Raw genomic sequence first — 21,790 nt, 5'->3', positions numbered from 1 at the left:
GGTCCGATAAAGAATTTCTCATTATGGCCATCAGTACCAGTGTTTACCGGTAAACCCGAGGAACACGTAAATGTATTCTTCCGTAAACTCGAAGGAACTACTTTGCTGGGTTCGTGGACTGATAGACATAAATTAGCAGTTGCTAAATTAAGAATTCAGGCAGCCGCACGAGATTTCATCAGCGCGGAGCCCGCTTGAGTGAAATCAGATTAGAATGAATTCAAAGCGATAGTTTTTCAGAGATTCGAACGCAAAAATGCTATGAGATTCTACAGAGAGCAATTCCATAGTCTGCGGATGTGACGGGACGAATCTAAAAAGCAGTTTTCTAACAGAATTCGAAACATTAAGGCTCAAACATACGAGCTGATCGAAGATGAGAACGAGAATTGCATTAAGCTGTCCGAAGCCGATCAGAAAGCTTTAGACACATTCCTTCACGGGTTGTATGGCGAGGAAGTAAGCAAAGTAGTCTTACTGGCGCGATGTAAGACCTTTCAAGAAGCAGCAGCAGCAGCAGTTCTTAGCTTCGTGGAAGCGTTAAGACAGCCGAATGATTACGAAAATAAGAGCGTCGCGTATTCAACACAAATGCAGACTATTACAGATGTAACACGCCTAGTCATAAACCTAAAGACTGTAAGGAAAAAGACTTTGCTACAACTGTGGAATATAGGGCCACATATCGAAAGATTGCCGCAATAAAAGAAAAAGTGTGCAGAAAGGAGCAGTAATTTGGTGGGTAATTTCAGTAAGAACTAATCGAAATGCTCCATTCACAGGAAGTTCCATGACGTCAGAGAGTCACGAAATATGAAATTGCGGTAGGGATGAGGAGGAGAAGGCTGTGGGTATTTCCAGGTGCTTAGGTTATGGCCCTGTAATTGCCAGTGGTCGGCGGCCGGTGCGAGTGGATCGGTGCATGGCTTTTTCCAGCGAGTGCGGCTCTGGTACAGGGAGTGTGTGCGAGAAAATTTTTTTTAGATATGTTTAGCACGATCTGTGATAGTGTATTTATGTGGTGCCTTCTGTAATCAGAACAAAAGAAAGTACCGCAATTGTTTAACATTGTCTAAATTGTTTAAACCCAGCGTCAATTTCGAGGTGTACTGTGATTTTAGAAATAAATAAACAATATGCTTAAACAAGTTGTTCAAACAGTTGATTTTGCACGCTATATTAGCCTACAGCCTACAGACCTATAACCCAGTGGATATATCGCAGAATCTTTGACATAGCATCGAGATAGAATGCGTTACAAATACTGATTGTTAGCGTGAGAAATATCTAGTGTTGGCATGAGGGGGTTACAAATATCGGCTTAATACCACTTTCCTTAGCCAAGTAACTTTCTAAATTCGGTGAGGAGGGTGATTTTATTACGAGTCTATACGACCCACGATGTGCACCCGCGTTTTCGGTCTGTTAATACACACCCCAGCGAACACCGTCTCTATTCAGTGTCGCGGTATTTGTGTGGAAGACAAAGACATTCCGAGGCAATAACATATCTCGATTTATAAAGCTTACGCAGTTTTTAACATCGATGCTGTTAGCGATACTCGTATGCACCAGTAGAAAGAAGACCACTTTTTATACAGCGTAAAAGTAACTTAGTCGTTGCGATCATATATTTAATAGCTGGTCGATGTTAGACGATTACGTCTCTCTTCCTACGACAAACTGGTACCATCCGCAAGAAAAACAAATGAGACATATCCATCCATCACGAATTTTCTCTCAATATTGTTTGCTGTCTCCAGCATTCAGTTATTACCATACTTAGTAGGGGATGTGTGACAGAATCGCTGCTATTAGCAGCAGTGTGCGTTTGGGTGTGAAGCTACTACGGTCATTCTTCCGACATGTGCAAAGAACACGACTATGTCCTGTAGTAGGGAAGGTATGGATCTGACCTGGATAACTGCGGTTACAGCGCATCGATAGCTGTAAGGGGCATGAAAGATTTTACATGGAAAGTTATTTCCAGTCATAAGAATGGTACAGATTTCGATATTTTCAGAGCCACAGTCGTCGGGAAGGGGTACTTCCGATACTTCGCTCATTGTCGAATGTCGTCAAATTGAGGCAATAATTGTAACATTTAATTGTAATGACAGTGAGAAATATGTGGCTGGTTTCCTATGACGGTCTGACTGGCGTGCGGGAGCGCATGGCGCAAGGTAGACTGGCCGAAACAAACTGACATTTCTAGCTTATGGCGGGAGCAGTCGTTGAGCCACCACGACTGGAGAGGCTGGGGTACAAGAATGCAGCTGACCTAATCGTGTCGTCCTCTAGGCGAGTGAACAGCGAACTAATACTCAGTGTATCTCGGGAAGCCTTCATGATTGCATGTGATGCGAGTATTCTCCATGGAAGTTTGAGAAGGTTCAATATGGGCGAGTGTTCTCGCTGGACGACTATTCCCTGCCATGTAAATTGATCGGTTGACTGCTTGTGCTGCAATTCTACACATTTCCCGTCTTTATTTGGTTGAGAGAACATCGGTCGTGATGAGTGTTGTGTGCATCTAGATAGTGAGAAACAGGTGGAAGACACATTCGCTGGTTCTCTAGACATGAGAAACCATATGACTATAAGCATTAATACATTAGTTGACTTTATAAAGTACAAGAATGATTTGGAATCTATAACGTCATTCTCATCGTTATTCGTTAAAAAATACAAGTGGAACTACCAGTTTTCTTTATTTTCGTGTTTTCGCGCAAAGATCTTTGCAGACGAGATAAGTTCCTGGTTACTCAGTGGTTTGCAGTACGTCCCACATAATGACCTCAGTAAAGTTTGGGTTTCTATAGCTACAATTTCCACTATTTCTCTTCGGAATTAAACCGCACAAGCGATCGGTAGCGTACTGCTATGTGAGTGCTATCGAGAACTGTCGCGTAAATGACACCATATTCTGGCAAACCATATGACAATATGTATGTTCTTGTAATGTCAAAGTCTAGAGATGATCCAAAGTCGTTGCAGGAGCCAGGGTAGCAAATACGCCAGGTCGGTAATACACTACTGGACATTAAAATTGCTACACCACGAAGATGACGTGCTACAGACGCGAAATTTAACCGACAGGAAGAAGATGCTGTGATATGCAAATGATTAGCTTTGCAGAGCATTCACACAAGGTTGGCACCGGTGGCGACACCTACAACGTGCTGACATGAGGAAAGTTTCCAACCGATTTCTCATACACAAACAGCAGTTGACCGGCGTTGCCTGGTGAAACGTTGTTATGACGCCTCGTGTAAGGAGGAGAAATGCGTACCATCACGTTTCCGACTTTGATAAAGGTCGGACTGTAGCTTATCGCGATTACGGTTTATCTTATGGCGACATTGCTGCTCGCGTTGGTCGAGATCCAATGACTGTTAGCAGAATATGGAATCGGTTGGTTCAGGAGGGTAATACGGAACGCCATGCTGGATCCCAACGGCCTCGTATCACTAGCAGTCAAGATAACAGGTATCTTATCCGCATGGCTGTAACGGATCGTGCAGCCACGTCTCGATCCCTGAGGTTACAGATGGCGACGTTTGCAAGACAACCATCTGCACGAACAGTTCGACGACGTTTGCAGCAGCATGGACTATCAGCTCGGAGACCATGGCTGCGGTTACCTCTGACGCTGCATCTCAGACAGGAGCGCTTGCGATGGTGTACTCAACGACGAACCTGGGTGCACGAATGGCAAAACGTCATTTTTTCGGATGAATCCAGGTTCTGATTACAGCATCATGATGGTCGCATCCGTGTTTGGCAACATCGTGGTGAACGCACATTGGAAGCGTATATTCGTCATCGCTATCTTGGCGTATCATCCGGCGTGATGGTATGGGGTGCCATTGGTTACACGTCTAGGTCACCTCTTGTTCGCATTGACAGCACTTTGAACAGTGGACGTTACATTTCAGATGTGTTAAACCCGTGGCTCTACCGTTCATTCGATCTACATCTACATTTATACTCCGCAAGCCACCCAACGGTGTGTGGCGGAGGGCACTTTACGTGGCACTGTCATTACCTCCCTTTCCTGTTGCTGTCCCTGCGAAACCCTACATTTCAGCAGGATAATGCACGACCGCATGTTGCAGGTCCTGAACGGGCCTTCCTGGATACAGAAAATGTTCGACTGCTGCCCTGGCCAGCACATTCTCCAGCTCTCACCAATTGAAAACGTCTGGTCAATGGTGGCCGAGCAACTGGCTCGTCACAATACGCCAGTCACTACTCTTGATGAACTGTGATATCGTGTTGAAGCTGCATGGGCAGCTGTACCTGTACACGCCATCCAAGCTCTATTTGACTCAATGCCCAGGTGTATCAAGGCCGTTATTACGGCCAGAGGTGGTTGTTCTGTGTACTGATTTCTCAGGATCTATGCACCCAAACTGCGTGAAAATGTAATCACATGTCAGTTCCAGTGTAATATATTTGTCCAATGAATACCCATTTCTCATCTGCATTTCTTCTTGGTGTAGCGATTTTAATGGCCAGTAGTGTAGTACCACCAGTGTGCCCTTTGTGCCAGGGGAACCAGCCCAGTATTTGTACACCAGTTTGGAGAGCGGCCACTGTCCATTGAGGCGCTTTTAACGTGCATCAGGCCAGTCTGTGCGGAGGCAGTTGACTCGTGACCATTGGCCACGGTGGATGATTGACTGACCTCTCGTGAAGTATCTAGTGTTGCGAGTATATACGGTGCGTGTGCTTATGTTTTTTTCGGTATATGTAAGAGTGTCTGCCGGCCGGAGTGGCCGTGCGGCTCTAGGCGCTACAGTCTGGAGCCGAGCGACCGCTACGGTTGCAGGTTCGAATCCTGCTTCGGGCATGGATGTGTGCGCTGTCCTTAGGTTAGTTAGGTTTAATTAGTTCTAAGTTCTAGGCGACTGATGACCTCAGAAGTTAAGTCGCATAGTGCTCAGAGCCATTTGAACCATTTGTACGAGTGTCTGGTGGACAATAACTACATGCATGATGCAGAAGTGATAATTTTGTATGATGCATGGTATGAATTGTTTTTTTTAATACATCGGTATGGTATGGTGGTACAATCGTTTGTGGTGATACAGCCTGGTTGGAGATCGGTTTCACGTCGAAAAATTCAAGCATTCCTGGACAGTAGCAGAGCAGTGTAATTGAGGAAGTGTCTTTGGTTGTAGTTTCCGTATTTTAATATGATTGCTGTATGTTTTTCGATCTGTACAAAATAGTTTGCCACTGAAAGTCTCGTAATTTGTCTGTCTGCAGAAAGGAGCGTATAGTGCTCCCACACCAGCAGCGGCAGTGTGGTGGGTAATTTCAGTAAGAACAAATCAGATTGCTCCATTCCAGGAATTTCCATGGCGTCAGAGAGTCACAAGACATCCTTTGTGCAAGGCATAGGAGGAACCTCTACAGACTGTTTCGAACAAGACAGGGGCAAGGTATGTACAAAAACTTCTGTGATGTCTGAGAGTCACATGATGTCTTCTTTGTTCGAGTGTTCAGAGAGCAGTCCAAGCAAACAGGTGGGATGCTGTCCCCCACCCACCATCGTGGCTTTAGAGCATCTCCAGACCAAGAGTTGTAAGATACCGAAAATTCCAGCCATTTTTCTCGTCTGTAGGAAAGTGCTTCGAACTCTGTGTTTGTGTTTCACAAGTGTGCCACGATCTTTTTAGAGCCAGTGTTCGAGTGTGGTGGTATTCCTCGGAATAAAACATATAATGTGGTACATTTAGTCCATTCGACATCTTCATGTTATATATGTGATAAATTCTGCACATTGTTTAAACACTACATTTAATAACTCCTGAAGCAGTTTGTTCAGCGACAAAGGGTATCGCTGTACTGCAAAGAATGAAAGTGCACGAGGGATGAGGAGAAGGAAGGCTGTGGGTATTTCCAGCACTACAGGATATGCGAAGCTCATGGAGCTACAGTTGTTGGTGGCCAGTGGGAAGCAGCCCAGCACATGGCTTCTTCCAGCAATAGCGACTCTGGTGTGGGTACTCTATGCGAGAAAGTTTTTCAGATATGTTCAGCATGATCTGTGACAGTGTAACTATGTGTTTTCTTTCGTTATCGGAATCAAAAAAAAGGTATCCCAATTGTTTAACATTATCTAAAATTTTTAAATCTAGCGTCAATTTCTAAGTGTATTGTGATTCGGAAATAATACACAATACACTTAAACAAGTTGTTTAAACAGCGCCTTGCGCACGCTATATTAGCCTACCGTCATGAGGTCCTCCCAGTGCAGCAGCTAGACAGACTGCGCGAATTTTCCACCATTTTCCCCGGGCTCCCATATAGGATTACGTCATGGGAGGGGAGGAGGAGGGGAGGCGAGAGAGCCAACAGTACCCTCTTGTGGTGGTGTTTTGAACTAGGTCAGTTGGCCTCTGGACCTCAAGGTGAATACCCTGGATGGAGCTACTGTCTAATGCTTGATCAATGGCAACTCAAATTGTTTAAATAAACAATATAATGCACTACACACAAAATAAAGACTTACATCTGTCCTACCCAGCAGCCCAGCGCATACTGAGTCCATTTTCCACTAGTAACGCATGGAGGAGGGGAGGAGGAGGGGGAAAGGGGGGGTGGAGTTAGGTTAATGGAGGTAGCCCAATTGAGCTATTTTCTGCCAAAATTTGAACTTCCCACCATGACGTCAGTGCGAAGTTGCCACATCTATGGCTGCCATCTTGTATCCGTCATCTTGAATAAATTTGGCTATAGTGCAGAGTGGGACGACGCCGCTATTGCCCCACTACTACTATCTTTTTTAATTAGACCAATTTGGACCCTAATTTCATTGGCCTCTTTAATCACACACCCCCAGACGGAGGAAGACTGCATAAAAATTTGTGTTTTGTTGCAATCCATAGTACAGCCAGTTTTTGTACTATGGTTGGCCAGTATTGGTTTGGTGGTTTGGCGTAATTCAACGTGGCTTTTATGTTCATGGCACCTCTCTTCTATCGCTCGTACAGTTTTCCCAATGCATCTCTGCTGCACTGGCAGGAAATTTGTTAGACCCCTGGTTTCTGAAGTATATTAGTTTCAAGGTCCTAGTTGGTGGGGAAAATAATTTAACATTGCGTCTCTCCAAGATGCAGCCAACTTTACTGGAAGTATTGCCGACAAATGGGATGCACGCATGTGATCGGTGCTCCTCCCCTTCTTCCTGCTGTTGTCTAGGTACAACCTGTCTAAATGCACGCCTTACCTGCATGTTGCTGTACCCACTCATATCGAATATACTGGTGAAACGGAAACCAGATAGCAAACTGGGACACAGCGACCACAGAAAGCCTTATCATACTGATATTTGTCTACACACCTCCAGCAGTCAGCAATACTGTCAGCATGATAACGTTTAACGCACACTTGTTCACAGTGTGCGATATATACAGGGTGAGTCGCCTAACATTACCACTGGTTATATTTCGTAAATACTGACGAATCGATTCCACAGACCGAACGTGAGGAGAGGGGCTAGTGTAATTGGTTAATACAAACCATACAAAAATGCACGGAAGTATGTTTTTAACACAAACCTACGTTTTTTTAAATGGAACCCCGTTAGTTTTGTTAGCACATCTGAACGTATAAACAAATACGTAATCAGTGCCGTTTGTTGCATTGTAAAATGTTAATTACATCCGGAGATGTTGTAACCTAAAGTTGACACTTGAGTACCACTCCTCCGCTGTTCGATCGTGTGTATCGGAAAGCACCGAATTACGTAGGGATCGAAAGGGAACGGTGATGGACCTTAGGTACAGAAGAGACTGGAACAGCACATCACGTCCACATGCTAACACCTTTTTATTGGTCTTCTTCACTGACGCACATGTACGAGGTGCATTCAAGTTCTAAGGCCTCCGATTTTTTTTCTAATTAACTACTCACCCGAAATCTATGAAACTGGCGTTACTTCTCGACGTAATCGCCCTGCAGACGTACACATTTTTCACAACGCTGACGCCATGATTCCATGGCAGCGGCGAAGGCTTCTTTAGGAGACTGTTTTCACCACTGGAAAAACGCTGAGGCAATAGCAGCACGGCTGGAGAATGTGCGGCCACGGAGAGTGTCTTTCATTGTTGGAAAAAGCCAAAAGTCACTAGGAGCCAGGTTAGGTGAGTAGGGAGCATGAGGAATCACTTCAAAGTTGTTATCACGAAGAAACTGTTGCGTAACGTTAGCTCGATGTGCAGGTGCGTTGTCTTGGTGAAACAGCACACGCGCAGAGCTTCCTGGACGTTTTTGTTGCAGTGCGGGAAGGAATTTGTTCTTCAAAACATTTTCGTAGGATGCACCTGTTACCGTAGTGCCCTTTGGAACGCAATGGGTAAGGATTACGCCCTCGCTGTCCCAGAACATGGACACCATCATTTTCTCAGCACTGGCGGTTACCCGAAATTTTTTTGGTGGCGGTGAATCTGTGTGCTTCCATTGAGCTGACTGGCGCTTTGTTTCTGGATTGAAAAATGGCATTCACGTCTCATCCATTGTCACAACCGATGAAAAGAAAGTCCCATTCATGCTGTCGTTCGCGTCAACATTGCTTGGCAACATGCCACACGGGCAGCCATGTGGTCGTCCGTCAGCATTCGTGGCACCCACCTGGATGACACTTTTCGCATTTTCAGGTCGTCATGCAGGATTGTGTGCACAGAACCCACAGAAATGCGAACTCTGGAGGCGATCTGTTCAACAGTCATTCAACGATCCCCCAAAACAATTCTCTCCACTTTCTCGATCATGTCGTCAGACCGGCTTGTACGAGTCCGAGGTTGTTTCGGTTTGTTGACACACGATGTTCTGCCTTCATTAAACTGTCGCACCCACGAACGCACTTTCGACACATCCATAACTCCATCACCACATGTCTCCTTCAACTGTCGATGAATTTCAATTGGTTTCACACCACGTAAATTCAGAAAACGAATGATTGCACGCTGTTCAAGTAAGGAAAACGTCTCCATTTTAAGTATTTAAAACAGTTCTCATTCTCGCCACTGGCGGTAAAATTCCATCTTCCATACGGTGCTGCCATCTCTGGGATGTATTGACAATTAACGCGGCCTCATTTTAAAACATTGCGCATGTTTCAATCTCTTTCCAGTCCAGAGAAAAAAAATCGGAGGCCTTAGAACTTGAATGCACCTCATACATTACCATGAGGGGTGAGGTACACGTACACACATGGTTTCCGTTTTCAATTACGGACTGGAATAGAGTGTGTCCCGATATGTCAGGCCAATAGATGTTCAATGTGGTGGCCACCATTTGCTGCACACAATTGCAATCTCTGGCGTAATGAATGTCGTACACGCCGCAGTACATCTGGTGTAATGTCGCCGCAGGCTGCCACAATACGTTGTTTCATATCCTCTGGGGTTGTAGGCACATCACGGTACACATTCTCCTTTAACGTATCCCACAGAAAGAAGTCCAGAGGTGTAAGATCAGGAGAATGGGCTGGCCAATTTACGCGTCCTCCACGTCCAATGAAACGCCCGTCGAACATCCTGTCAAGGGTCAGCCTAGTGTTAACTGCGGAATCACAGGTGCACCATCATGCTGATACCACATACGTCGACGCGTTTCCAGTGGGACATTTTCGAGCAACGTTGGCAGATCATTCTGTAGAAACGGGATGTATGTTGCAGCTGTTTGGGCCCCTGCAATGAAGTGAGGACCAATGAGGTGGTCGACAATGATTCCGCACCATACATTTACAGTCCACGGTCGCTGTCGCTCTACCTGTCTGAGCCAGCGAGGATTGTCCACGGACCAGTAATGCATGTTCCATAGATTCACTGCCCCGTGGTTTGTGAAACCCGCTTCATCAGGTAGAACTGCAACGCATTCTCTGTTAATGCCCATTGACAGAACTGCACTCGATGATTAAAGTCATCACCATGTAAATTGCTGATGTAGCGACACATGAAGCTGGTGAAAGCGGTGACGATGCAGTATGCGCATGACACTATTTTGACTCAGTCCACCGGCTATCGCAATGTCCCATGTACTCATGTGTGGGTTCATGGCAACAGCAGCTAACACACCAACTGCACCCGCTTCTCCTGTGAGGGGCCTGTTACGGACCCGTTTGCGTGCTACGACCATACCTGTTGCATACAGTTGGCGGTAGATGTTTTGCAATGTGCGGCACGTTGGATGCTCTCTGTCCGGGTACCGTTCTGCATACACCCTGCAGGCTTCAGCTGCATTTCGTCGACACTCGCCATAGATGAGTATCATCTTCGCCTTTTCAGAGTTGGAATACACCATGGTCACAGTTCCTACAACACTACACTATCACAGACGTCTGGTAACACGGTGTACTACAGTTGGTCTGCATGCGGAGACGAATGCAGAATAACAATAGCAGCAAGCTCTCAAATTCAAATGGTTCAAATGGCTCTGAGCACTGTGTGACTTAACAGCTGTGGTCATCAGTCCATGAGAACTTAGAACTACTTAAACCTAACTAAGCTAAGGACATCACACACATCCATGCCCGAGGCAGGATTCGAACCTGCGACCGTAGCAGTCACGCGGTTCCGGACTGCGCGCCTAGAACCGCGAGACCACCACGGCCGGCAGCAAGCTCTCTGCCGCCGTTGGATAAGCAGCTGCCAGCAGAAAGTCGTATACTCCTAGCTCACTTATCTGTTACATAGTTTAATTAATTTCTTTGCGTGTTTTTGGTACTTGCATTGTTTAATTCATAAATTTCGGGCATATTATAGTATTTGAAAGTTGTGGCATCGCGTTTTAGTACCTGAATAGTGTAAATTCGCGTAGTCGTCTGTCTTCTGTTTTTGTTTTTAACGGCCAGTGTCGGTTGGTCACAGCCAGTGTGCTCCCTGCCGCCGTTAGATGAGCAGCTGCCAGCAGAAAGTCGTATACTCTTAGCTCAGTTATTTGTTACATAGTTTAATTCTTAATTTCTTTGCGTGTTTTTGGTACATGCATTGTTTAATTCATAAATTTCGGGCGTATTATAGTATTTGAGAGTTGTAGCATCGCCTTTTAGTACCTGAATAGTGTAAAATCGCGTAGTCTCTTTCCTCCGCCGAGCAGTGTGTCAGCAGTGCAAAAATAGCAGCATTACTGCATATACTAGGCAATCTTGTATTTTAATAACCGTTTAAATTTTGTGTCGATTTGTTTGTGCTCTCTGTACATTAGTTCAGACGTTCTTTGCACAACAGTTTTTAGCATGGATAGGGACTGCAACTGCTGTGTTTGGATGCAGGCTGAGTTGGCATCCCTTCGCTCCCAGCTTCAGGCAGTGTTGGCTTCGGTCACACAGCTTGAGGCTGTTGCCAATGGGCATCACTGTGGGGGTCCAGATGGGAGTTTGTAGGGGACGGCCAGCTCGTCCCACGCATCCCCCGATCGAGCTAAGACTGTGGCTGCCCGGGATACTGCCCACATTGAGGCTGATCCCTCACCTGTGGTAGAGTGGGAGGTCGTCTCGAGGTGTGGCAGGGGCGAAAGTCATTCCGGAGGGCTGAACGGAAGGCCTCTCCAGTTTGTCTGACGAACCGGTTCCAGGCGCTGTCTCAGGCTGATACTGATATTCGGCCAGACATGGCTGCTTGTCCTGTTCCAGAGGTTGCCCCTCAGTCTGCAAGATCTGGGCGGTCGCAGAGGATGGGCTTACTGGTAGTTGGGAGCTCCAACGTCAGGCGCGAAATGGGGCCCCTTAGAGATATGGCAGCAAGAGAGGGGAAGAAAACCAATGTGCACTCCGTGCGCATACCGGGGGGAGTCATTCCAGATGTGGAAAGGGTCCTTCCGGATGCCATGAAGGGTACAGGGTGCACCCATCTGCAGGTGGTCGCTCATGTCGGCACCAATGATGTGTGTCGCTATGGATTGGAGGAAATCCTCTCTGGCTTACGGCAGCTATCTGATTTGGTGAAGACTGCCAGTCTCGCTAGTGGGATGAAAGCAGAGCTCACCATCTGCAGCATCGTCGACAGGACTGACTGCGGACCTTTGGTGCAGAGCCGAGTGGAGGGTCTGAATCAGAGACTGAGACGGTTCTGCGACCGTGTGGGCTGCAGATTCCTCGACTTGCGCCATAGGGTGGTGGGGTTTCGGGTTCTGCTGGATAGGTCAGGAGTCCACTACATGCAGCAAGCGGCTACACGGGTAGCAGGGGTTGTGTGGCGTGGACTGGGCGGTTTTTTAGGTTAGATGGCCTCGGGCAAGTACAGAAAGGGCAACAAAGACAGGAAATGCAGGGATCAAGCAGCAATCGGTATTGTAATTGTAAATTGTCGAAGCTGCAGTGGTAAAGTACCGGAACTTCAAGCGCTGATAGAAAGCACCGAAGCTGAAATCGTTATAGGTACAGAAAGCTGGCTCAAGCCAGAGATAAATTCTGCCGAAATTTTTACAAAGGCACAGGCGGTGTTTAGAAAGGATAGATTGCATGCGACCGGTGGTGGCGTGTTTGTCGCTGTTAGTAGTAGTTTATCCTCTAGTGAAGTAGGAGTGGATAGTTCCTGTGAATTATTATAGGTAGAGGTCACACTCAACAACCGAGCTAGGTTAATAATTGGCTCCTTTTACCGACCTCCCGACTCAGCAGCATTAGCGGCAGAACAACTGAGAGAAAATTTGGAATACATTTCACATAAATTTTCTCAGCATGTTATAGTCTTAGGTGGAGATTTCAATTTACCAGGTATAGACTGGGACACTCAGATGTTTAGGACGGGTGGTAGGGACAGAGCATCGAGTGACATTATACTGAGTGCACTATCCGAAAATTACCTCGAGAAATTAAACAGAGAACCGACTCGTGGAGATAACATCTTGGACCTACTGATAACAAACAGATCCGAACTTTTCGACTCTGTATGTACAGAACAGGGAATCAGTGATCATAAGGCCGTTGCAGCATCTCTGAATATGGAAGTTAATAGGAATATAAAAAAAGGGAGGAAGGTTTATCTGTTTAGCACGAGTAATAGAAGGCAGATTTCAGACTACCTAACAGATCAAAACGAAAATTTCTGTTCCGACACTGACAATGTTGAGTGTTTATGAAAAAAGTTCAAGGCAATCGTAAAATGCGATTTAGACAGGTACGTGCCGAGTAAAACTGTGAGGGACGGGAAAAACCCACCGTGGTTCAACAACAAAGTTAGGAAACTATTGCGAAAGCAAAGAGAGCTTCACTGCAAGATTAAACACAGCCAAAACCTCTCAGACAAACAGAAGCTAAACGATGTCAAAGTTAGCGTAAGGAGGGCTATGCGTGAAGCGTTCAGTGAATTCGAAAGTAAAATTCTATGTACCGACTTGACAGAAAATCCTAGGAAGTTCTGGTCTTACGTTAAATCAGTAAGTGGCTCGAAACAACATATCCAGACACTCCGGGATGATGATGGCATTGAAACAGAGGATGACACGCGTAAAGCTGAAATATTAAACACCTTTCTCCAAAGCTGTTTCACAAAGGAAGACCGCACTGCAATTCCTTCTCTAAATCCTCGCAAAAACGAAAAAATGGCTGACATCGAAATAAGTGTCCAAGGAATAGAAAAGCAACTGGAATCACTCAACAGAGGAAAGTCCACTGGACCTGACGGGATACCAATTCGATTCTACACAGAGTACGCGAAAGAACTTGCCCCCCTTTTAACAGCCGTGTACCGCAAGTCTCTAGAGGAGCGGAAGGTTCCAAATGATTGGAAAAGAGCACAGGTAGTCCCAGTCTTCAAGAAGGGTCGTCGAGCAGATGCGCAAAACTATAGACCCATATCTCTGACATCGATCTGTTGTAGAATTTTGGAACACGTTTTTTGCTCGAGTATCATATCGTTTTTGGAAACCCAGAATCTACTCTGTAGGAATCAACATGGATTCCGGAAACAGCGATCGTGTGAGACCCAACTCGCTTTATTTGTTTATGAGACCCAGAAAATATTAGATACAGGTTCCCAGGTAGATGCTATTTTCCTTGACTTCCGGAAGGCGTTCGATACAGTTCCGCACTGTCGCCTGATAAACAAAGTAAGAGCCTACGGAATATCAGACCAGCTGTGTGGCTGGATTGAAGAGTTTTTAGCAAACAGAACACAGCATGTTGTTATCAATGGAGAGACGTCTACAGACGTTAAAGTAACCTCTGGCGTGCCACAGGGGAGTGTTATGGGACCATTACTTCTCACAATATATATAGATGACCTAGTAGATAGTGTCGGAAGTTCTATGCGGCTTTTCGCGGATGATGCTGTAGTATACAGAGAAGGTGCAGCATTAGAAAATTGTAGCGAAATGCAGGAAGATCTGCAGCGGATAGGCACTTGGTGCAGGGAGTGGCAACTGACCCTTAACATAGACAAATGTAATGTATTGCGAATACATAGAAAGAAGGATCCTTTATTGTATGATTACATGATAGCGGAGCAAACACTGGTAGCAGTTACTTCCGTAAAATATCTGGGAGTATGCGTGCGGAACGATTTGAAGTGGAATGATCATATAAAATTAATTGTTGGTAAGGCGGGTACCAAGTTGAGATTCATTGGGAGAGTCCTTAGAAAATGTAGTCCATCAACAAAGGAGGTGGCTTACAAAACACTCGTTCGACCTATACTTGAGTATTGCTCATCAGTGAGGGATCCGTACCAGATCGGGTTGACGGAGGAGATAGAGAAGATCCAAAGAAGAGCGGCGCGTTTCGTCACAGGGTTATTTGGTGACCGTGATAGCGTTACGGAGATGTTTAGCAAACTCAAGTGGCAGACTCTGCAAGAGAGGCGCTCTGCATCGCGGTATAGCTAGCTCGCCAGGTTTCGAAAGGGTGCGTTTCTGGATGAGGTATCGAATATATTGCTTCCCCCTACTTATACCTCCCGAGGAGATCACGAATGTAAAATTAGAGAGATTCGAGCGCGCACTGAGGCTTTCAGACAGTCGTTCTTCCCGCGAACCATACTCGACTGGAACAGAAAAGGGAGGTAATGACAGGGGCACGTAAAGTGCCCTCCGCCACACACCGTTGGGTGGCTTGCGGAGTATAAATGTAGATGTAGACATGCGGACACTGCGAAGCTAGACCAAACCACAACAGTGCACTACAGCCACACTCGTAAACACGCTCGTCATCGTAAACATGTCCCCGCAGATGCTGCTCGCCGACCGTGGCCCGTGTTTGTTACAACACGCAACTGAACGTCGGAGGTTTCAAGCGTCAACTTTAGGTTACAATATCTCCGGAAGTAATTAACATTTTACAATGCAACAAACGGCACTGATTACGTATTTGTTTATATGTTCAGATGTGCTAACAAAACTAACGTGACTCCATTTAAAAAAACCTAGGTTTGTGTTAAAAAACATACTTCCGTGCATTTTTGTATGGTTTGTATTAAACAATTACACTAGCGCCTCTCCTCACGTTCGGTCTGTGGAATCGGTTCGTCAGTATTTGATGTGGTTTACGAAATATATCCAGCGGTAACGTAAGGTGACTCACCCTGTATGTGACAGAGACAACCTTCCAACTGAGCTGAAGCACCTTGTAACGGAACATATTAAAGGCTTTACTGTACCGAAGTATGTGATACCCTCCAAATTCAACCAGTTTAACGAGTATTTATGATTATAGAAAAGTTATTGTGTATGTTAACAATGATTGCATAACATGTCTGCATAAACAGTCAAACCATTAAATTATACTGAGTAACGGACCCACAGAAAAGTTTATAACACTTGATCACTGATACAGCAAATGTCATCATGTAAAAACACTAAGTTCATCTTAAATAATTAATATGAAGTACGAAAAATAGTGGCCAACTTAGGTATTTTGGATCTCCTTAAATAAAAATCACCCAGTGAAACCTATTTGTTCACTAGGAGCGTTTTCACTCAGTATTCACGTAATCAATCCTATTTTAGATGAAAACCAATGTAATTCTTAATAATTCATGTTATTTACTTATTTATGCAAATTAGAGAAGTCAATTGACAAACTTCTAAAAACGGCCTTTTTGTAACAGAGAATTATTCTGTCAAGTCAACAAATCTGTCTGTCATTTTAATAACATGTTAAATTATGTCACTCGATGCAAATTAATAACTTTTCTGCACAAATTATGATAACAGATGTACATGTAACTCGTAAACTATATCTCTTTTTAGTAGTTCTTTGACAATGTTATAAATACAAGCAGCAAGAACGGTCGGGAGGCAGTCGGAATGTCACTTTGGTAAAGTGTGTTTGTGTGTTATTGTTTGAGGTGGATAAACAATGCAAAGAACATGTAACGGAAATACTACTTTGTGTTGTGTCATGGTCTTTGGTGGACAGTGGAATTAAGATGGCCACCAGAGTAATAAATATTTGAAGTTTACATATTTGTTGGTTTCGCTCGTTCTTTATCATCAAAAGCATATAAAGAACACGGGACCTCATGTTTTTAACCCTAGACAACCAGATTTAGAGCCAGCATCAGCATCGAGACACAGCAGCGATCCAGCAAGTAGCAGCGATTACCACAACACAATGCATTTGAATGGCGCCAACCTAACATCAAGTGCTAACAAGCTCCGTAAAGGGGAGTGAAATAGTGCGATTATAGCAATTAGCTATATCTACGACCAGGCGACCATTACAACCTGGACATAGAAAAATAAGTGTCCCTGTACGGTGTGGTCCGCATCTGAGAACAGAGCAGGCACTGGAGATCACAGTTCACAGCCGGGCACCAGTAGCCCCACCCACGAGCGACGTCATGGATATGCTAGTGTCCAACGTGTATAGGACGCCGATGAGAGTACAGTAACAGTCATCACAAACCACCTGAAGATCGTAACGATTCTGTTTGCCGATATATCGTGGAAAACTCACGATGCGACGCAGGCAGACGCCACAGAATTCTACGAAGCTGGCCTCGCCGTGTGGTGCCCTCTGTGTATGGCTTTGTCTCTTATCTTGTAGACATAGCATTTAAAATAATTACGTACCAGAGGTTTGTATTCAAGGAATGCAAGATAAGCACTGTTTACGCACTCTAAACTGGGGGAGGGAATCAAATAGCGAGGTCATCGAGCCTATCGGATTAGGGAAAGACGAGGAAGGAAATCGGCCGTGCCCTTTCAAAGGATCCATACAGACATTTGTCTGAAGCGATTTAGGGAAATCACAGAAAACCTAAATCAGGATGGACGTAAGCGAGTTTGAAACGTCGTCCTCCCGAATGCGAGTCCAGTGTGCTAGCGAAACTAATGGAAATGTTGAAATTTAGATACATTCCTTTTATGGATTCGTAAATGCAATATTATACAATGTCCTCTCTTTTTTTATTAGCACTGCCACTTTTTCATGATTCTAGGAAAAACTGATAAGTTTACACTTTTATAAGTAAAGGTATCAGGCAAGAACTGTACAAGCAGCAGCTGCACCTCCGAGATGACTACCTGCTACTCGCAGGCACCAGATCCCGCGATGAATCGACTGTGGGACTTGGTGTGAGGTCATAACAGCTACAGTTGTAAAAGTACTGGAGCGTACCGTAGGTTATCATAAGTCAGCGTAGACTAGGATTGGTTTCCTGGTATTCTTGGTCAGCTAAGATGATAACACCGTTGCTTGTACGTTAGGTATGTTGCAAACCTATCGGGCGTTACTTCATTTCGATCACTTTGTTTGCGTATGGTGGGTTGGATTGTTTGGGGGAAGAGACCAAACAGCGAGGTCCTCGGCGTCATCGGATTAGGGAAGGATGGGGAGGAAGCCGGCCGTGCTCTTTCAAAGGAACCATCCCGGCATTTGTCTGAAGCGATTTATGGAAATCACGGAAAACCTAAAACAGGATGGCTTACGCGGGATTGAACGGTCGTCCTCCCGAATGCGAGTCCAGTGTGCTAACCACTGCGCCACCTTGCTCGGTGTTTGCGTCTGTGATTACACTAGTCTGCATGTCAAAACTTTTTGTCAGATGACTCGTTGAAAGTGGATGTTCTTGAATCTATGTTTTATGCTGATTCTAGAAATAACTTTCGTTTTCGCCAGGTTTTCACCAAGATAAGAAGTAAAATTTTGATGTTTTTAACTTTTGAGCCTACAAACGTATTCAGATACCATTTCACATAAGGTGAGTTTTTAATCAAAACACATCTAAAGAATAAAATACATTTAGAAATACTCTACAGAACTCCCATAATTTATTTAATGACTGTCTTGTATAAAACCAAGAAATCAGCATTGTTTCATTAATTTTTAAACTTTCTCTTTGACTTCCTTGAAGATCCTTGCGTATGATGACTGCCCCTCTTCAACATCCAAGTCTAGTCGTCCATCATAGTTGCATTCCAGTTCCCATGGTACCTTCTCTCCATCTTAATATCTTGGTGAAAACGTTCACCCTGCTCTTCACTATAATGTCCAAATTTTCCGGAAAGCAGCTGATACGTGAGTGTAGAAAGCGGACTTTCACACTCATATTACAGCCCATCTTTTTGAAATTGTGCAACATTTTTCAACAATGGATTTGTAATTATGATATAATTGTTAGTCTCTAGAAAGTTCTCAGTAACTGATCGGAAGGTGCTCCACGCGTCCTTTTTTTTTTTTTTTCTCTCTAATTCATTGTCAGTCAAAAATCTTCATCCTTCACGAATTTTTTTATTTGAGGAACAATAAAAATTCCAGCTTTCAGTTAGTCTTGCGTGACAGAGAGAAATTAGAGAAATTTCTGGGAAAGGTACTAGGAGCAGTATCCATCCTGCCTCAATGATGTATGTAATTACAGAATAACAATTTAAGCTGTGAACTAACGACAAACAGACATGTCACTGTTTACCGACTTCATTTACATACAAGAAATTTGCAGGAATTGTTTGTTGTCAATTGAATGCAGATTACTGCGTTAGCATGAGAGTGAATTGAATTTCGTTTTTAGTGCTAAAATCTTTTGGAGTGAAATCTGATTTTTTTCCTGTATCTGGTACACTACATTGTTACCGTTTCGTATCATATACAGCATACAGGTGAATCCTGATCTCTGACTCTGTGGTGTTCTCATAAAAATCTGAGCTAATTTACTCCACAGCAAAATGGAATATTTCGAGTCTTGTACCCATCAGTACTGTCAAAAATGGCAGCTACTGTTAAAAAGAAAGTCAAGTCAGTGATGTATCCTCCCGAAAATTAAAATGCTATGATCGAAAGTTCTTCATATAAAACATCTAAACATGTCCAGGTACCTATGGAAGATAATATTGATTCCTTTCGGAAATTTATTCGTGCAATTAAACGCAGCACAGGTCTTCAGTATTTTTGTTCAGATGTAAGGTAGTCATACGACAACCGGATATATATATATATATATATATATATATATATATATATATATATATATATATATATATATATATATATATATATAAGAGAATTTTAATAAAAAGAAATAAATCAGTTTATATTTGGAAATTTATTGTAACATTGATCATTGAAATTTCAGCATATTAAACGTGAGTCATAACTAAGCTGGTGCCTTATTTAGGACTGTGAAAATGTGAGTTTGTAATCTTACGGAACACATCAAATATGGAGCCAAGCTTGGGAGACTGCATACAACACTGCATTCATAAAATAACACACGAAGAACGTTGAAACGTATGCAAGAGGAAATTAACCACAACCAACCGATTCAGTTTTCACCCAAAGAAGTTACGTTCGTAGCACAATCCTGTCCGTCATGTAATTACCACACAGTGGTATACTAAATTCATACTAACTCTCTGTGAAATCTTCCCGAAAAGAATAGCTGAGGGCTACTTTGATGATTACACCACATGCTTCACGTGGTCAACTTGGTTTACACAAAGAGTGTAACTCCACAATAATTTTGATAATTAAAATAAATTAGATCGAAAAGCAATTTACAAAAGAAAAACCTCGAACTGGTTACTATCGTCTTACTATTAACCTGATGGGTCAAACAATTGTATAAGCACGTGGTACTGGTCTCACAAAGTACACCCCACGTGGGTTGAACATAAAGAAAAGTTGCTATATTGAAAAATATTGTCAAGACGAGACGTTATAATCTCACGCACATTCGCATTCAAGATTGATGATGCTAGTTAGTTACTGATCAACACGTGGTTCCACTTCACTCATAAAGTAGTGACAAAGCAACTACCGGAATATATTCTGAACTTCACATTCGAATTACACTGCGCTACAATTTCAGGTAACATTAGATATTTTAGAGCTAAACCTGAAATAAAGGTGATTAAATTTTCAGTTAGGCTGAACTTAAGAAATCCATTGTCCTACGGACTTAGCAGACACGCGTTTAGCCGGAGATCTTACCACTTCAGACGCTCGCCACGGGCAGAGGATAACTCAAGAATGTAACAACACAAGGGGCGTGGAGCCTTTTGACATGTACTGTCCAGAGAAACTGGCAGACTTCAACGACGCCTATCAACGTTTCCTGACAGATGCCCGCTGTCAAGCGACAGTAAATCATGTTTCGATGTTCTCTGGTCGCTAAGGGTGGCACAAAGAAGAGCCATTAAGTGTCATCCTTGCCCAGGAATATCAACCTGGCGTGTCAAACGAGGATACCGCACGAATTTGACAACACAAACATGGAACCAAATCGAGACGTACGTGACATGGGCCACTAAGAGAAACTTCATGAGAGGGCAGAGACGGCGGGATTGCACGCAACAGATGGACAAAAATCCCTACTGACAGCTGTGGCGACGAACCCCTCTCCCCCCCTGCCTCGGAACAGTGGAACTACTGAGTGTGTCAGTGAACAGTGATTATACGGTTCTTAGTTCAATGCATATACGTGTGTTTCTGTCACAGAAACTTTGACTCGTCTGTTTTGCAGGGGTTCGATTTATTGGTGTTTATTAGACTGACTCTTGTATTTTGCAGGTGTTTTATTTATTGGTTTTTTTTTAGATGTTGACTATTGTACTTTCAGAGCTGTTTTATTGATCAATGTTTGTTCTTGTGTGGTGTATTAAATTTGTGATATTTTGTTCCGTAAACTCATTCCTGTGGCATTGCTTCGTTTATCAGTCAGATAGCTATTCATTCTCATAGGACTGTGATCGAATAGCCTTTGCATGGGGCATATTTATAGTGAGGAACCCCATAACGGTAACAATCATAATTAATTGTAGTTTCAGTATAATGACACAGTGCTCATTGTTTGCTAACTAACTGAAATATAGTAGAGTGATTAAATTAGTGCCACAAAGTTATTTCAATTCTACAAATTATTAGTTTTATAAGATATAGAATTTTCTTGCGATAACCACTTTGTAAAACATGTTTTTTTCTCTTATCTTTTTTTTTTTTGCGGATTGTGCATCTTTATAATACTGATGTTATTTTCATGTTTTTTTTCATTGCTGTGGCACCTTTGCTATTTTCATAAATTTTACTTGTTAATAAACAGTCATAAATTTTCCTGTGATCGGTTGGCTCTTGCAATGAGCAAATACTGGTGAACTCCATAAGGGTAACAACCAGAAATTATCATATTAATGACACAGGAACCATTGTTTTTACTTGCTGACCGAATTAGGTCTACACTATCTTTTAAATAGGTGTCACAGATTGTTTTTTTTTTTTCTCTTTGAAATTGGTAGATTCTAAAGATGTGTTGAAATTATTGTGTTTTAGCAAGTAGCTGGTGACCTTTTGCCTTTTCTTCACATTTTTGATTTAAGTTGGGTGTGAGAAGCCTGCTTGGGAATG

Source organism: Schistocerca cancellata, chromosome 4, assembly GCF_023864275.1.
Source record: "Schistocerca cancellata isolate TAMUIC-IGC-003103 chromosome 4, iqSchCanc2.1, whole genome shotgun sequence".
Classification (NCBI taxonomy): Eukaryota; Metazoa; Arthropoda; class Insecta; order Orthoptera; family Acrididae; genus Schistocerca; species Schistocerca cancellata.
This window is presented reverse-complemented; position numbering follows the sequence as displayed.